This window comes from Rattus norvegicus, chromosome 17 (assembly GCF_036323735.1).
Source record: "Rattus norvegicus strain BN/NHsdMcwi chromosome 17, GRCr8, whole genome shotgun sequence".
NCBI lineage: Eukaryota > Metazoa > Chordata > Mammalia > Rodentia > Muridae > Rattus > Rattus norvegicus.
Window position 1 is genome coordinate 20,794,150 of NC_086035.1, and position 14,340 is coordinate 20,808,489.

The window sequence follows — 14,340 nt, forward strand, 5'->3', positions numbered from 1 at the left end:
AAGTGTCACCACGCCTGGCAGGTGTGCGTCTGCTTCCTTTTGACACTCCCCCTTCTAGGAACATTTTGCTCTGCCGGGACAGTGTAGGCAAGGCGGAGGAAGTGTAGGTTGGAAGGGGAGAAAGAATGCTTTGCCAGCTACCAATGCTCAGAGCTACAGTGTGAACTCTCTGAAGCTGGACCGAGTGATCGGAGGAGATGCGAGCTAGAGATCTGAGACTCCCAGCCTCGGTGAGAGCTGGAGAACGGAAGGGTTGGCTGCAGAAGTTCTCTTCCTAAGGGAGAACGGAAGCCAAAGGTGGCTCGGAGACAGCGTCCCTCTCTTTTCACATCCGGGAGCTTTCCCTTGAAGTCAGAAACTGAGTTTGCCCCAAACACTTCTGGGACTCCTACGTATCTACCTGTATCTATCCATCCATTTATTTATTTGCTCCCCACCCCAGCATCCTGTTCTGGAAACTTGTCTGGTTCAGCGTTTCAGCGACTTGGTTAAGTATCTTGTAAGGAAATCATTTCTAATAAAGCTGGTGTGCTCCGGTTTATCGTTTCTAAGTGAGGGTCAGGATTTAGTTCGCTGTGTTAAACTCTCCGCGCTGCGTGTGATTTGTCAAGCTTTGTCAGGAACAAAAAGTTCCGGGATGTGCAAAGCAGGACTGCTTGGTTTCCATGGAGATACTGCTAGTTGGGCTATGGAAATCCTGAAAAGGCCAGAGGATGACTGACAATACAAGGATTTAGCGGCTGATCTGAAGAGCCAAACTGAATTAATGAGATTTTTTCACAGCAAGGCTAACAACGTATGGCTCGTAGGCCCCCGTTTTTTCCCAGCTGCAATCTTGGAAAACAGACATGGAAAGATTTAATTGCTGATAAAAACAGCAACAACATAAAGACTCTAACGTTATTTTAACTTACACCATTTTAAGGGTGCAATAAAAAAAGTGTTCCTTCCCCCCAGCATTCGGTCCTGTTATAGTACACTTAGGGTAGTAGTTACCCTTCATCGGCATGGAGATGGGACATTCCACGGTACTTATTATATTGCGCAGTTAATTCCCACATACTGTGAACACATTAACTGTTCTAAGTAGGTTATCTGGCCTCCCGTTCAGAGCCAAGGGAGAAGTACCACGTCACCAGCGTTATCTCTCCTGGGGCGATATTAATTATTTATTATAGGCTGCTGATGTAAACTGTTATCTCTGACAGGTCACGGTTTGTACATGTGTCTATTCAGTGCTCTGGGATTTGGGACTCGAGGTGTGAGTAGCAATCTGTGTGGTTTGGGAGTATAAGGCTTGATGTTGCTGCTGCTGTTGGTGGGCACTAAGACAACGGGGGCTTAGAAAAGTCTGTCTGCCACCCTGGTCAGGTAGCAATTGCTAACTGGGACTCTTGCAAGAATTGATGCTATAGCCCCTCTCCCAGCTCCTGATACTATTACAATAACAACAGCAACAACTATCATTATCATTATTACTATTATTATTATTATTATTATTATTATTATTACTATATTTAAGCAATTATGAGTTGGTCTCTGGGCTTAGAAAAATGCACGTGATCAGTAAGGTTAGTCTTTAATTTTTAATGTGTTCTCTGTGAAAATTCTTCACCAAACGCCAGTATCTGTCACCTCTAGAAACGACGCCATGCGTTGCGTTGCGTTGCGAGCGGTGGCGCACAGTACGGGCCAGGCAATGCACTGCGCACTGCTCTTTCTTGCTGCTCCACACAGGGCGCATGCCCATCTGTTCTTAGGAGCCGGAAGACCACGGCGATGCTGCAGCTGAATCATCCACAGGAGAAGCGTGTGCTGAGGGCATTCCCCGGATTCCTGTACAGTAGGCTAATCCACTTAAATCTCACTGCTGGCTTCCCTGGGCGGGAGTTTCCCCGTCTCTTTTGATTTAGTGGTTTGTAAACTCTACAATTAAGTGCTTTTGGCCTGCTTATTACTGTCCCCCTATTCCCTAAATGATTTTATGAAGAAGGAATCAGGGAAATTGAAATAGGAGTCAGCATGCCTTCAGTTTTTAAATGTGTTGCTCTTTCTTCCCCTTTGCCTTCTACATTATCATATTAATTTATTTAAATGACCGAGTATGCCCCCTCCGATTTGCCGATCTAGCATCTGGACTGATCTCAAATTTATGCCGGTCCCCGATTATGTCTTTCCGATCCCACTTAGAACCTAAGCGTCTACTGCTGGTCGTGTTCTCAGAAGGGTCTGGGGAGAACAAAGATGGAATCAATCGAGTTGCCTTGGCCTTGAGACCTGCTTGTGACATATTTAGCTGTGCGGCAAAGTCTCTTAGCCTTTCTGGCATGATGCCCTCTTCAGGAAGTAAAGGTTAGATGTATAGAAAGTTCCTACCTGCCTGTGCATAGTAGACACTCAACGAATTATGACAATGACCACCGTTTACATTAGACTGCCTATTTGCTCAGCGGTGACCTGTTTGGGAGCGCTTTATTAACGGCCATTTGACATGTGTTTTTGTGGCATCTCTACTTAGCGTGGCCTCTTGAAGTTGAGAGCCCAGGTTTTCCATACAGTTTGAAATCGCCCACTGCATTTATCCTCCGCTGTGCTCTGCCTGTTTCCCTGCCTCTTAAAAAATGCATATTGTCATCATCGTTATGCCCAAACTCGTTCCACATGTATAAACAAATCCCACACTCTCTTGTTATTTTGTGCTGCCTTGGCAGGCGCAAAAGGTGCTCAGGTACTCAGGGGTAAGCGATATAGGCTGTTGTTTTCTTTGCTCCCCCCACCCCGTGTGTGTGTGTGTGTGTGTGTGTGTGTGTGTGTGTGTGTGTATGTATGTGTGTATGTGTGTGTGTGTGTTTGTGTGTATACACACATACTTGTGTGTAAACACATGCTATGTGGAAGCCAGAGACTGATGTCAGGTATCTTCCTCAGTAGCTCTCCACCTGATTTTTTGAGACAAAATCTCACTGAACCTCACCTGGACAACCGGGCACTTGTCTATCATCTGGATAAGCCAGCGAGCTGCCCCCACAGTGTCCCTCATCCCAGTGCTGGAGTACAGGTGTGTGCCTATAATGCGGGCTTGCTATGTGGGTGCTGGAGAGCCAGCGTCTCATGCATGTGCGGCGAATACTTTACGGACTGAGCCATCAACAGAACTCCGGTCCTCTGCAAGGGCAATATGTGCTCTTGAACGCTGGGCCATCTCTCCAGTTTGCCTCTTCTTCTAAAGCTTCTAAGTCGAATTCCCAGCCACTCTGAGCTCTGAGCTCTGAAGAGAGGACCAATGCTAACCAGTACAGACTTCTGTGAAGGAGGCAGGCAGAGGTTAGGCTCCATCATGGTGTGACTGCCTGACCTAGTTAACATCACAACCATAGGGACCTCAGTCCCCTCATTAGCACAATGATATCAGCATCTCTCCTGTATGATATGAGGTTTCTGTAACAGATTGAATGATGCTGTAAGTTCAGGAGAAATGCCTGCCTATTATCAGGTGTTCAGAGAGCTTGCTGGATCATAACTTTGACCGTTATTGTTTTGAACTGAGATTGTCACACTAGAAAAATTAGGGAATTGCATGTCCAATTACCATCTCAGATTAATTTGTTCTTCTGGTCTTTGATGCTTCATCCAAGGCTTCCCTCTACAAATAGATATTGAGTGCCTGAGTGTACTATGGCTATGTTTTACAATGGTCACCTAAACTAGAACTCAGTACTGGTAAATTCCTAGCTGGAGCTGTGACAAGGAATAAGGTCCTCAGAAATCCATAGGCCAACCCCACCAAAGGAATAGCTGATATTCCATAGTGAATGTGGGCAGTGTCTTTCCTAATCACGCGCCCGCCTGGTGCCATGTGGCGTCCTAGGTAGTCCAACTCTGTACCTTAAATCAGAGTCTATTGATGCTCGTCTGTAACAAAAAGAAACTCCCTCACAGACAGGGAAACTCCCTGGTGGAATTGGGGTCTTAAAGTTAGGATGTGGTTTCAGTGTGGGACTGGGGTAAAGGAAAAGCATTGTTTGTACCTCGATGATGTGAAGACTAAGGCTGAAGCATTCTAGGGCTGTTTAGAAGGAGTGGTGCCATTTGTCCATGTTGAGGTACTATGCTCTTTGAAGTAGATTATTATGGGGTTGATAGGTCAGGATGGGATTTCTAGACCAAAGGCAGCCAGTCGACTAAGCCCAATTAGACACAATGAGAGAAGAAGCCAGTAGCTTCATGGGTTTAGCAGAGCCAGTGTTTGAGAGAATTGTAAGAGCAAGGAAGAGAGGAGGGAGAAGGGAGGGAGAGAGGAAGGGAGAGAGAGGGAGAGAGAAAGAGAGAGAGAGAGAGAGAAAGAGAGAAAGAGACTGTGTGCAGTCATGCCCTGAAAATATTATTATACCCAGAAATAAATAGTTCCCAACTTTTAAATAACGTTTATAATAAAATACTGCTATAACATTTTTGTCATTGCTTGTTGCTTTTACTGTGAGCTAAAGTTTATCATGATTGGGTAGATTCCCGTGTCTGTGGAATGTTTTGGAATGTACCCCACAAGGATAAGGAAGGGTTGCCACACCGGAAGATATTTCTGCTCATCTGCACTGGCTTCTGAGAGTTCCCACCTATGTCACTCACTCAAACCATCTCTTCATCCTTAAATTACTGCCTCTCCCCTCCCCACCCATAGTCTGTTTGTCCTTCTTTCTAGTTCCTCATAACCCCACATGCTTGTAACAATGTGTTGCATACATCGAGGAGGCAAACCCATGAACTCTGCATCCTTCCAAGGTGACCTCAAGGTTCCACTGTCTTACTCCACACCCTGGCTCAATGCTAGAGTTGGGAAAATGAGCTATCCCCACCTTCTCGGCATGTACTACAGGTCCATGGGAAAATGTTATCTAATTTAGAATAGTGTGTTAACTCCAATTGTTCTATTCTAAAGATTTATAACTGAGAAAATTACCTAGCATCTTTAAGATTCACCTCACTTCTACAGAACGGGGAAGGGAGGGCTCTCTCTCAAACTTTGGCCTCTCTCCTTACCCTATTCTTATCTTCTTATACTTTAATTTTTGATGCCACAGTTTAACTTCTTCCACTCTTTTTGTTCTCTGCTAGACAAAGAAGTAAACAGAAACCCAATCATCAGATAAACCAGTCAGCACTAATGGATGTTAATGATGATTTAAAGAGTTCGCCTCTCAAGGGGAGGTGCATTTTAATAAGTAAATTCAATTTCTTAGCTCAAAAATTATCAGACGTCTGGTGCCTCTCAGACTCTAAATACCTGTGGATTTAATCCTTTAACCTAGAGGTTCCCCAAACATTCGCTCGTAAGGAGTTCCATAGCCAAATATAAATTTAAACTGTGGCAAGCCAAGTTCTGTCTCTGCTTAATGCACAACATAAGAATCTAGATTAGTTTAGTTCTCATTCTTGAAGGAATGGTAGGATATGCAAAGTACATGAGACAGCAATATTCAGGACAGCTCACCAGGCAACAAGGCACAGCAGTCCTTGAGAACTGTCAAGGGGGAGTCTGATGAGCATTTCAGCTTTCTGCTAAAGAAAACCTCCAGGCCGTGGACATCCGCAAAGATCCCACAGGAGTACACAACAGAATACAGATCAATGTGTGAATCTGAGAAAACTAACTGGGAGGGGCAGAGGGGAACAGCAGTTTAAGTAATAAAAGATCACCTTCTTCGCCAGTGTCCAGCCAAGTAATATAACCCTCATCAAGAAGTCTTTTTGTAACAGATGGAGATCATTACAGAAAAACCACAACCCACCAAAGCATAGCTGCATGAACCCCACTCTCAATGGATTTATCTACACAACACAACTCCTGCACCCCAGGCTCAAGGATCATTGCTGCAGAGGGGTGGAAAGATAGTAAGAGCCAAAGGAACTGGAGTGCAGTTTGAAGCTGTGTCTCCTAGGCATGTCAGAAGCTACCCCCACAAAGTCTCATCGACACGACCGCTTAAACAGTTTGCTGAACAAGAACAACAGCAATAGGTGTGTGACATGGATCTGAGAAAGAACTACGGGCAACTAAGGAATGCTGGGAGTAGAAGAAATAGTCTTCTCCAGAGAAGAGTTGCCAATTGGTTGTCCTCCTATAATAAATGGTCAGCCCTGAAAACGTACATACAGGTAGCATTATAAAGACTAATGAGGTAGTACTTATGTATTTAGGAACAGGGATCTAGATATATAACCACATATACATGTATGTGGGTGGCATATACATATATGTAAGTAACAACAATTAAAGAAAAAAGAGAGATCACAAATTTGAAAAGACCAAGGAAGAGTGTATGGGAGGTTTTGTTAGAAGGAGAGGAAAGGGGGAATAATGTAATTATATTATAATCTCAAAGAACTAAGAAAAATAATAAAATAATAATAGAGAACATTAGATTCTGGAAATCGTCATCTACATATTACAGTAGGACCATTAAGTAATATGCTAAAAGAAAAGGCATGCACTTAAATTAGTCTTTGTACTCGTTCTTAGTGAATAACTTTAAAGAGTGATAGTAGGAAAAGGAAAGGAAGAAAGGGTAGGAGAACTGTGACTACTATGATTTCAATATAAAATATCCCCTGTGGGTCTGTGAGTGAAGCGCTTGCTTCCTGGCTGATGGCAGGTAGCCTTTCAAGAGCTTCTCCATGGGGCTTTCCTGGCAGTTGTAGATTAGGGCAACTCTCTGAGGTTCAACCTGACTCCTGTTCCTGGTTATTCTTTCTCTGCCTCCTGGTGCACTGTGATGTAGACAGCCCTACCTCTATGAAGGGAGTCGCTCTGCCTTCTGTACTATGACCAAGTAAAACCCTCTGAAACTGTGAGCCAATGCAAATCCTTCTTTCCTTAAATGACATTGGTCAGATGTTTTGGTCACAGCAACAGGAAAACGATAGAGGCCACACCTCTGTTATAAATGATGGCAAATATGTGCTAACATTGTATTATTAGGCGATTTCACTGTGTGTGAACATCATAGGGTCCATCGTGAGTGTGTCTCAAATTTGACAAAATATGGTTATATGACATGTTACATGTTACATGTTAAAAAGATGTAATCTAGTTAGCGTACATTAAAAATTGTATCCCCAAAGTACAGGATATATGGATCCTTTTAAATGCTTAAGGAATAATAGTTCATTAAAATTAACTGAGTGCTGAACAAGTCTCAATGTATTCTCAGGGATATAAATATTACCAGATAGAATATATCCTCTTACCACAAGAGAAGTAGTTAACAAAATCATAACTAGAAAACTTCAAATGTTTGAAAATTATCAATGAAGTGTCTATGTAACTAAAGGTCAAAAGGTCATAGAAGTTTGAGAATATTTCAAACCAAAGACAATTGAAAAATATCACGTATACTTAGAAACTTGTGACGTATGATTGGAATGGTATTAGGGTAGAAAGTTGTGGTTTTCAACGCAAATATACAAGCGCTTTAAAAAGCTGGTATGACTTAACTACATGTTTTAAACACTATGAAAAAATAAGATGAAATAATAACAAAAGAATGTAATGACAAAGTGATAGCAAAAATCAGTGAAAGGAAACCAGCAATGAATAGACTCAACAAAACACGATGTTAGTTTCAAAAAATGACTGACAGGTTTGCAAACCCTGTCAGGTCTGAGCTAAAAGGGAGAGAAAAAGAAGAGGCACAAATTTTCAATATGAAAAAAAAATATATAACATGAGACATCATCGAATTTCAAGACATAGAAAAGGGCTTTATGCTGACAAATTTGAAAATGTAGAAGTAGAAAATTGCTCACGAATTCTAACTGAAACACTGAGAGAAGCGGAGAAGCATGGATCATATGTCTATTTTAAAACTTCAAAATCAAAACCCCAACCTTGAAGATTAATTCCAGGTCCAGAAGACTTCAACCTGAGAGAGATAACAAGCTCTCAAGCAGACAATGTGTAGAGTGTTTGTCTATCATCCAATGTTAGGAGGTTTCCATGATGTTGACGCTCAAGCTGATGAAGATGCCTTAAGACCAATGAGATACCTGTCGGGGTTGCTTGGTGATGGACGAACTTGCTTTACATGCATGAGGTCATAGACTTGACCCTGGACTGGGGATTGCGGGTTGAGTGAATTGCATGATTTCTCTCATAAACATATGTGTGACAGCAACCACTTTACTGGCCCTAGAAATGATCTTTTTCTTTTAAAGACCTCTATACTTTACAGAGTTCTAATTAAAAAAAAAACTAATTAAACGGAGGGACATACCATGTTCATTGACTCAACCATGCAGTGTCGGTAAAGGCATTCTATAACTAAATTTCTATGGGTAAAAAAAAAAGTTTAAATCTGATTATAGTGTTGGTATGAAAATGTGAAAGGCAAAAAATGTAGCCAAGATAATCTTGATATTTAAAAAGTCGAAGTAAAATATTGGATGCTGGTATTTTAAAGTCAGAGTAAAGCAAGGGGATATTGGTGACAGACCACGAGAACAGGACAGCAACCAGATATAACTTCACTTACTTAAGTCATATGACTTCTAAGGAGGCGGTGATGCAGAAGAGATAGTCCCTTCGTTTGTTTAGTTGTTTAGTATTCTGACATGATGGTGCTAGTTTATATGGTTACCTGAGTCCTTAAGTATGTCCACTCTGCAAAAGGTTATTCAACACAAAGTACCAAAGCTATTTTGCCTATGGAATTAATCTTCATGATTGACAAATAACCAAAAAAAATGACCCAACTACTAATCCCACACTCTTCTGTTTACAGCGCGACTCAGACAGTGGCTGAATTTTAAACTCATTGTTTTGACTCTGCTTCTGCATCCCTAATGGCTCTCCCTCGGCTCCACAGAAGGCGAGTCCTTGCACTGGTACTGGTCCCTACCTTGCTCATTACTTGAGACTGTCAATCGGCACTAATAAAGTACAGCATGAAGACCAGCTCAGGGACCTCTTTTTTCTTGGGTAAATCAGTGAGAGGAAGGAGCTGCTGTCCTCAACACAGCTCCTTCCCTGAAGGGTAAGGGGCAGTAGAAGGCAGGAGTGCTGTAGGGATCGGTTGCATGTTGTCCTTGTTAAGTTGTTTCCATGCTGTGAGCACTACTAACTACTACACTAACTAACTACTACACTAACTACTTGAAGTGTGGTAACTTATTTAACACATTGCATTTGCATAACTTACTAATACACCACAGCCGTGTGAGATGAGAGTGCTATTTGTCCTGTGTTTCTGTGAGGAAATGGATTCACGTGCAGGGAAGGAGCCTGCCAAGCACCACACAGCTACCAAGTAATGAAGAGCGTGTGGCAGGCAGGGTGTCCCTCGAGCCTTGCTCTTTACAAGCTATGCAACATGCAAACTAACTTCAACACGGTGCGCAATCTTCCTTGTTTCTTCAGTTTTCAAAGATACAGAGGAAGGCCCCAGGCCTGAAGACATTGCTCTATAGACTCTCCCCCTTCCCCTCCCCTCCCTTCCCCTCCCCCTCCCCCTCCCCCCTCTCTGTTAGAGGCAGCAGAGGACAGGACTAGGTCTGTACACTCTATGCCTCACAGTGAGAACTGACCCTTCCGTATCTCTTGCCTTATTAGTGGGATGACTGCTCTCTAGCTGACCCGTGGATTTGGAGGGGGGCGGGGTTTAAAAAAAATCAAAAGCATCACAGAGAAACGTAAGCGTTAATAAAGTTTGAGGCTAATGATGACTTTTTTTTATTTTTTTTAAAGGAAACAGATTTTTGTTTCTTGGTTAGCTTTCTTCGGGCATCCACCCTGTTCTTTGCCCAGAACCTTCATTTTCTGAGCTCTCCAGGGTAAACTTAATAAAGATTAAAAGTCAGTGACAAAGTCTGTCAGCTTCTAACTGTGGAAAATGGGTCAATAAATGATAGAATATATAAATATCAATGTGAATACTGAGTGCAGAGAAGTTGAATGAATCAGAAGAAAAAAAACCTTAGTAATGGCCGGTTCCCTCACCCTGGAGAACTGTAGACTTGGTTCTTCTGCATCGATTTTAATTCCCAGGCATCTCTCAAGGTGGAACTGTCTGCCACAGGCTAAACTGTAACTGCTTAGATTCCAAAAGTCATTCTAGAAGACGCATATACCTTTTAATTCAGTAACAAATGCCGTCCTAAAAATAGTGCCGTAGGTAAAAACTGAATGCATATAGCAAAACACAGAATCACGAAAAACACGGGTAATTTCACTACCCTGGGTATTGGCTGTGAACAGAGCACAGACTGTTTTCCTTCTGGCCTACACTGTCCTAGTATTTCAGTTTCTGTGTCTGGAATCACATTGAATCTGCAAGTCCATACAATATAGTTGTATTTCTTTTCATCCAAAAGATGATTACACTTATCCCTTGGTGTCCATGGGCTCCAGGATTCCCATACAGAAACTGACATCCATGACTATTTAAGTTCTTTATATAAGATGATATGGTATGTAGATGGAAGTGACACTCATCTACCTGGAGACTTCACTTCAGGTCAGCTTTAGTGACTCATAACACCCAACGTAATGTAAACGCTTTATTAATAATTATTCTACTATATTATGGTGAGAAATGAAAACAGAAAAAAATAACCTTTACACGCTGCTTTTCTGAACTTTTATTAGAATTTGCCAATCAACAGTTTAATCCACCATAGTTGTGAAAGGCCTAATGTATTAAGCTAATGGTATTGCCTACAAAGAGATATCATGTGCTTGTAAGAAATATATTACTGTATGGTAGATTTAATTTTTTCTCCTTATTGTTTGTTGAATACACACAAATGATATTATACATAATGCTAAGAAAAATTTGCCATTTTAGGCATCTTAAGCATATCCTGTAGTGGCGTTAAGTGCGTTCACAAGGCCATAGACTCACCACCGCTGTCTAGGTCCAGAATGTTCTTTATCAGCCCAGATGATAACTGCACTTATTAAACGTTACCTGTCCCTTCTCCTCCCTACCCAACCTTAGTAATTGCTGCTTCCCGACTCCATGAACCAGCCGTCAGAATGGGATCAGGTAGTAATTCGTCCTTCTGCCTTTAGCTGCAGCATGACCTTTTCCAGACTCAGCTATGCCGTCGTATGGACCAGAATCATGCTGCTCTTTTGACCTGAGTCGCATTCCCTGTGTAAATGTCCCACATTTTGTGTATCTGTTTGTCGGTCAGTAGGTGTAGCTTGTCTACTTTAGGGCTACCGAGACTATTGCCAGCTGGATGATGGTGTAAAAACATGTTTGTGTCCCTGCTTCTGGTTCCTTGGGGGTGTAGCTAGGCGCTGAACTCCAGGATCATAGTCTATGCCAGACTCCATGGTGAATCTATGATTCTGTTTCAAGCAAACACCATTCTGTTTTCCCGCAGAAGTCGAGCTGTTCTACATTTTCAGCAGCGCTTAAGAATTCCATCTTCCCACAGCTTTATTGATATTTATTAGTTTCCCTTTTAATAGCTGTCCTCATGCATGAAAGTCACTGTTCCTAGTTTTGTTTTTGCTTTTTTGAAACTTTCTTCTAATGATGTGTATGGTAAGCAAATACATTTCTTCTATGATTCTTGTGAGCTACAGTTTCAAAATCCATATATTATTCAACTATCTGTGAATGCATTCTTTAAAAACAACCCTGCTTTATTGAACATTTGGGTTGCCTATAGTTTTTTTTTTTCATATCACCAATTATGAGATGAACATAGACTATTTTACACAGTATTATTTCACCGGTACAAGTTTGAACATGTGCTATCATTGAGTCAGAGAGATGAGCATGTAAGACGTAATTCATACTTCTAAAATATATCTAAACACTATTTAGTTACAAAAACCTAGGTCAAGAACTCTTTAGTGATTCAACACCCACAGCACCACTGTTAACCCTAAAGATTTCACTGGAAAGTATTTATACCTAGGAGATAGAGAAACTGGTTTGTAAATTTGGTCAATAAAATGAAAACGGCATGGTCGGGCCTTTTTACCAGATGACTTGACGTCCCCAAATGAAGGAATTCTTTATTATGCTAACCCAGAGTCTGAGATTAAACTTTCTTTCAAATGTGTATGGTTCCTTCCCCTCTGATTCAATTTCCCTCTATCTCATCTGCTGCTTCTGCCTGAGCGATGGTAAAAAAAAATTTTTTTTTTTAATTTAAAAAAATGTGGAAGTAAAATCCTCCACTAGAGTGCTTTGCTTGTGGCTATTTGAAACTAAGAGTCCAGAAAATATATGATTTCTATAGAAAAGAGCCAGCGTATCTCACCGAGTGCACACATCACACCAAGTCCAAATTACAGACATTACCTGGGGAATTTTCTTTCCTCTGGAACATTTTTACAAAAGCATCCCGTTTTGCTTCTCCTTGCTCACTAGGGTGGACGCTGTAGAATGTCCTGGAAAACGGCGTGCGAGGAGCCATAATGGCTGTTCAGAACCACAGACCGAACGTTCCCCATCTCGAAATTAAAAATGCACCGCGCTCCCGTATCCGAGATACTCTCGATGCTGACGCCGGCGCTGTGAATGGAAAATCCCACAGCTGGCCTCCTATGACATGTGGCATTCCAGATAAAGTGCACCGAAAATGTCCGATGCGATCACCTTCAGGCTCTGGGTATAAGGTAGACAAGAAACCTAAATGAAGTCTGTGTCAGGCGTGGGTCTCACTCCCAGGATGCCTCATTATGAATCTGTAAATATTCCAAAATCTTACAAAAAAAAAAATCAACTCGGAAAGGCTTCCGGCCCATGCCTTTCAGATAAGGGATGTTCAGCATGTTTCTACTTCATCTGGGTCACCTCGATGAAACCACACCCCTAGGTAGTAGTGGTCCTCAGAAGTGCACACCTCAGCATCACCGGGACCAGCTCAGCACACCCCGAGATTCTTAATCAATGAGTATAGGCAGACCCTGCAAACCCGCCTGACTTCTAGATTGCTGCTTAAGAATGCTCATTACGGGCTGGGGGTGTAGTTCAGTTGGTAGAGTACTTGTCTTGCATGCATGAGGTCATGACTTGATACCACACAAACCACAGTGGTGCGGGTCCCTGCCTGTAATCCCTAGGATCAGGGGTAGAGGAAGGAGGATCAAGAGCTCAAGTTGTCTTCAGTTACATGCAGAGTTTGTCACCAGTGTGGGTGGCATGAGATCCCCCATTTTAATTGCTGCTCCTGTCACTTATCGGTGACATTTTTGAATGACCGTTTAGGTGAGTTAAAAGAAAGCTAAGAGAAAACGAAGTTGCTGTATAATTTCCAGTAATCATGACAAACACCCAGCCATGCACGAGAACTGGAACTAGGTTTTATCCTCAGGGTGCCTTATTTGCTGAAAATTGGTAGCCTCTTCCACATAGATCTGGTATCAGTAAACAACTGACTTCTTTACAGAGACCATGAAACAATCTGTGCTTGCTTCAGACATCACAACAACTCATATTTATAATATATGCACAGAACAGTCCTGGCTTTTGGCTTCTTGCTCCTTTAGTAATGCATCAAATATACACTTCTTGAAGCAAGGATTCTAGTTTGCCAGGGCACTGGCCATCTGGTTACTCGTGTTGTTTAACAAGTCAAGGTAAGGAAGTCCAATCTGAAGGTGAGACGAGGATGTGTTTAGCAAGGAAAAGAGGTGTTGCAGAATGTGAGATGCATTTGTGTGGTCTCTGGGCTTGGCCATGAGACTTGATTTGGCACTACAGTAAGTGTGATGGAACTAAGGTATGGTAAAGACTTGTGGACCGAGACTCGTCTTCCACTGTGCCTCTCTTGGAAGATGCAAAGGCTTTGCAGGTTATGAGAGGATGATGTAGCCATGTGGAGGAAAATGGTGAGGGACTGTGGTCCATTTTCTTAACACAGCCCAGTGAGCTCATCCCTGCAGGAGACCTCAGCTATGCCCTGAATGCTGAGGAAACTTGTTCTGAGCCCTGCTAACCTCAGAATTCTTACTAATGAGAAGGACTTGTTACAAGCAATAGATAACTGAATCTGGAGGAATAAAAAACCAGTACATTTTAAAATCTGAAGAACAGCAGTCACCTACAGAGAAATTTCTGCTTTGGATGTACCTGAGTGATCCTTTCCTTGAAATCTTTGAGAAGCAAACAAAAACAAAGCCATGCTGTCAAGAAACAAATATCCTATTTATCTTTTCAACAGTCTTCCATTGGGTCTCTGTGAGGATCCAGGCACCGTCAGTCAGATGAGACATGCAGAGGCTGAGGCAAGCAAATAGTAATCCAATACAAAATGGGGCGTGCTGTGAGGGACAGTACAGGAAAATGGGGTGGGAGCATGGCTGGGAGCCAGTGTCCCAAA

At 42.2% G+C, this 14,340-nt stretch overlaps 1 long non-coding RNA gene across 1 annotated transcript; it reads left to right on the plus strand.

Moving 5' to 3' along the window:
• Window positions 1-1,770: 1,770 nt before the first annotated feature.
• Window positions 1,771-8,950, plus strand: LOC134482700 (uncharacterized). Its single transcript, XR_010059137.1, has 2 exons — window positions 1,771-3,058; window positions 8,778-8,950. It is a non-coding gene; the product is annotated as an uncharacterized LOC134482700 (long non-coding RNA).
• Window positions 8,951-14,340: the final 5,390 nt, after the last annotated feature.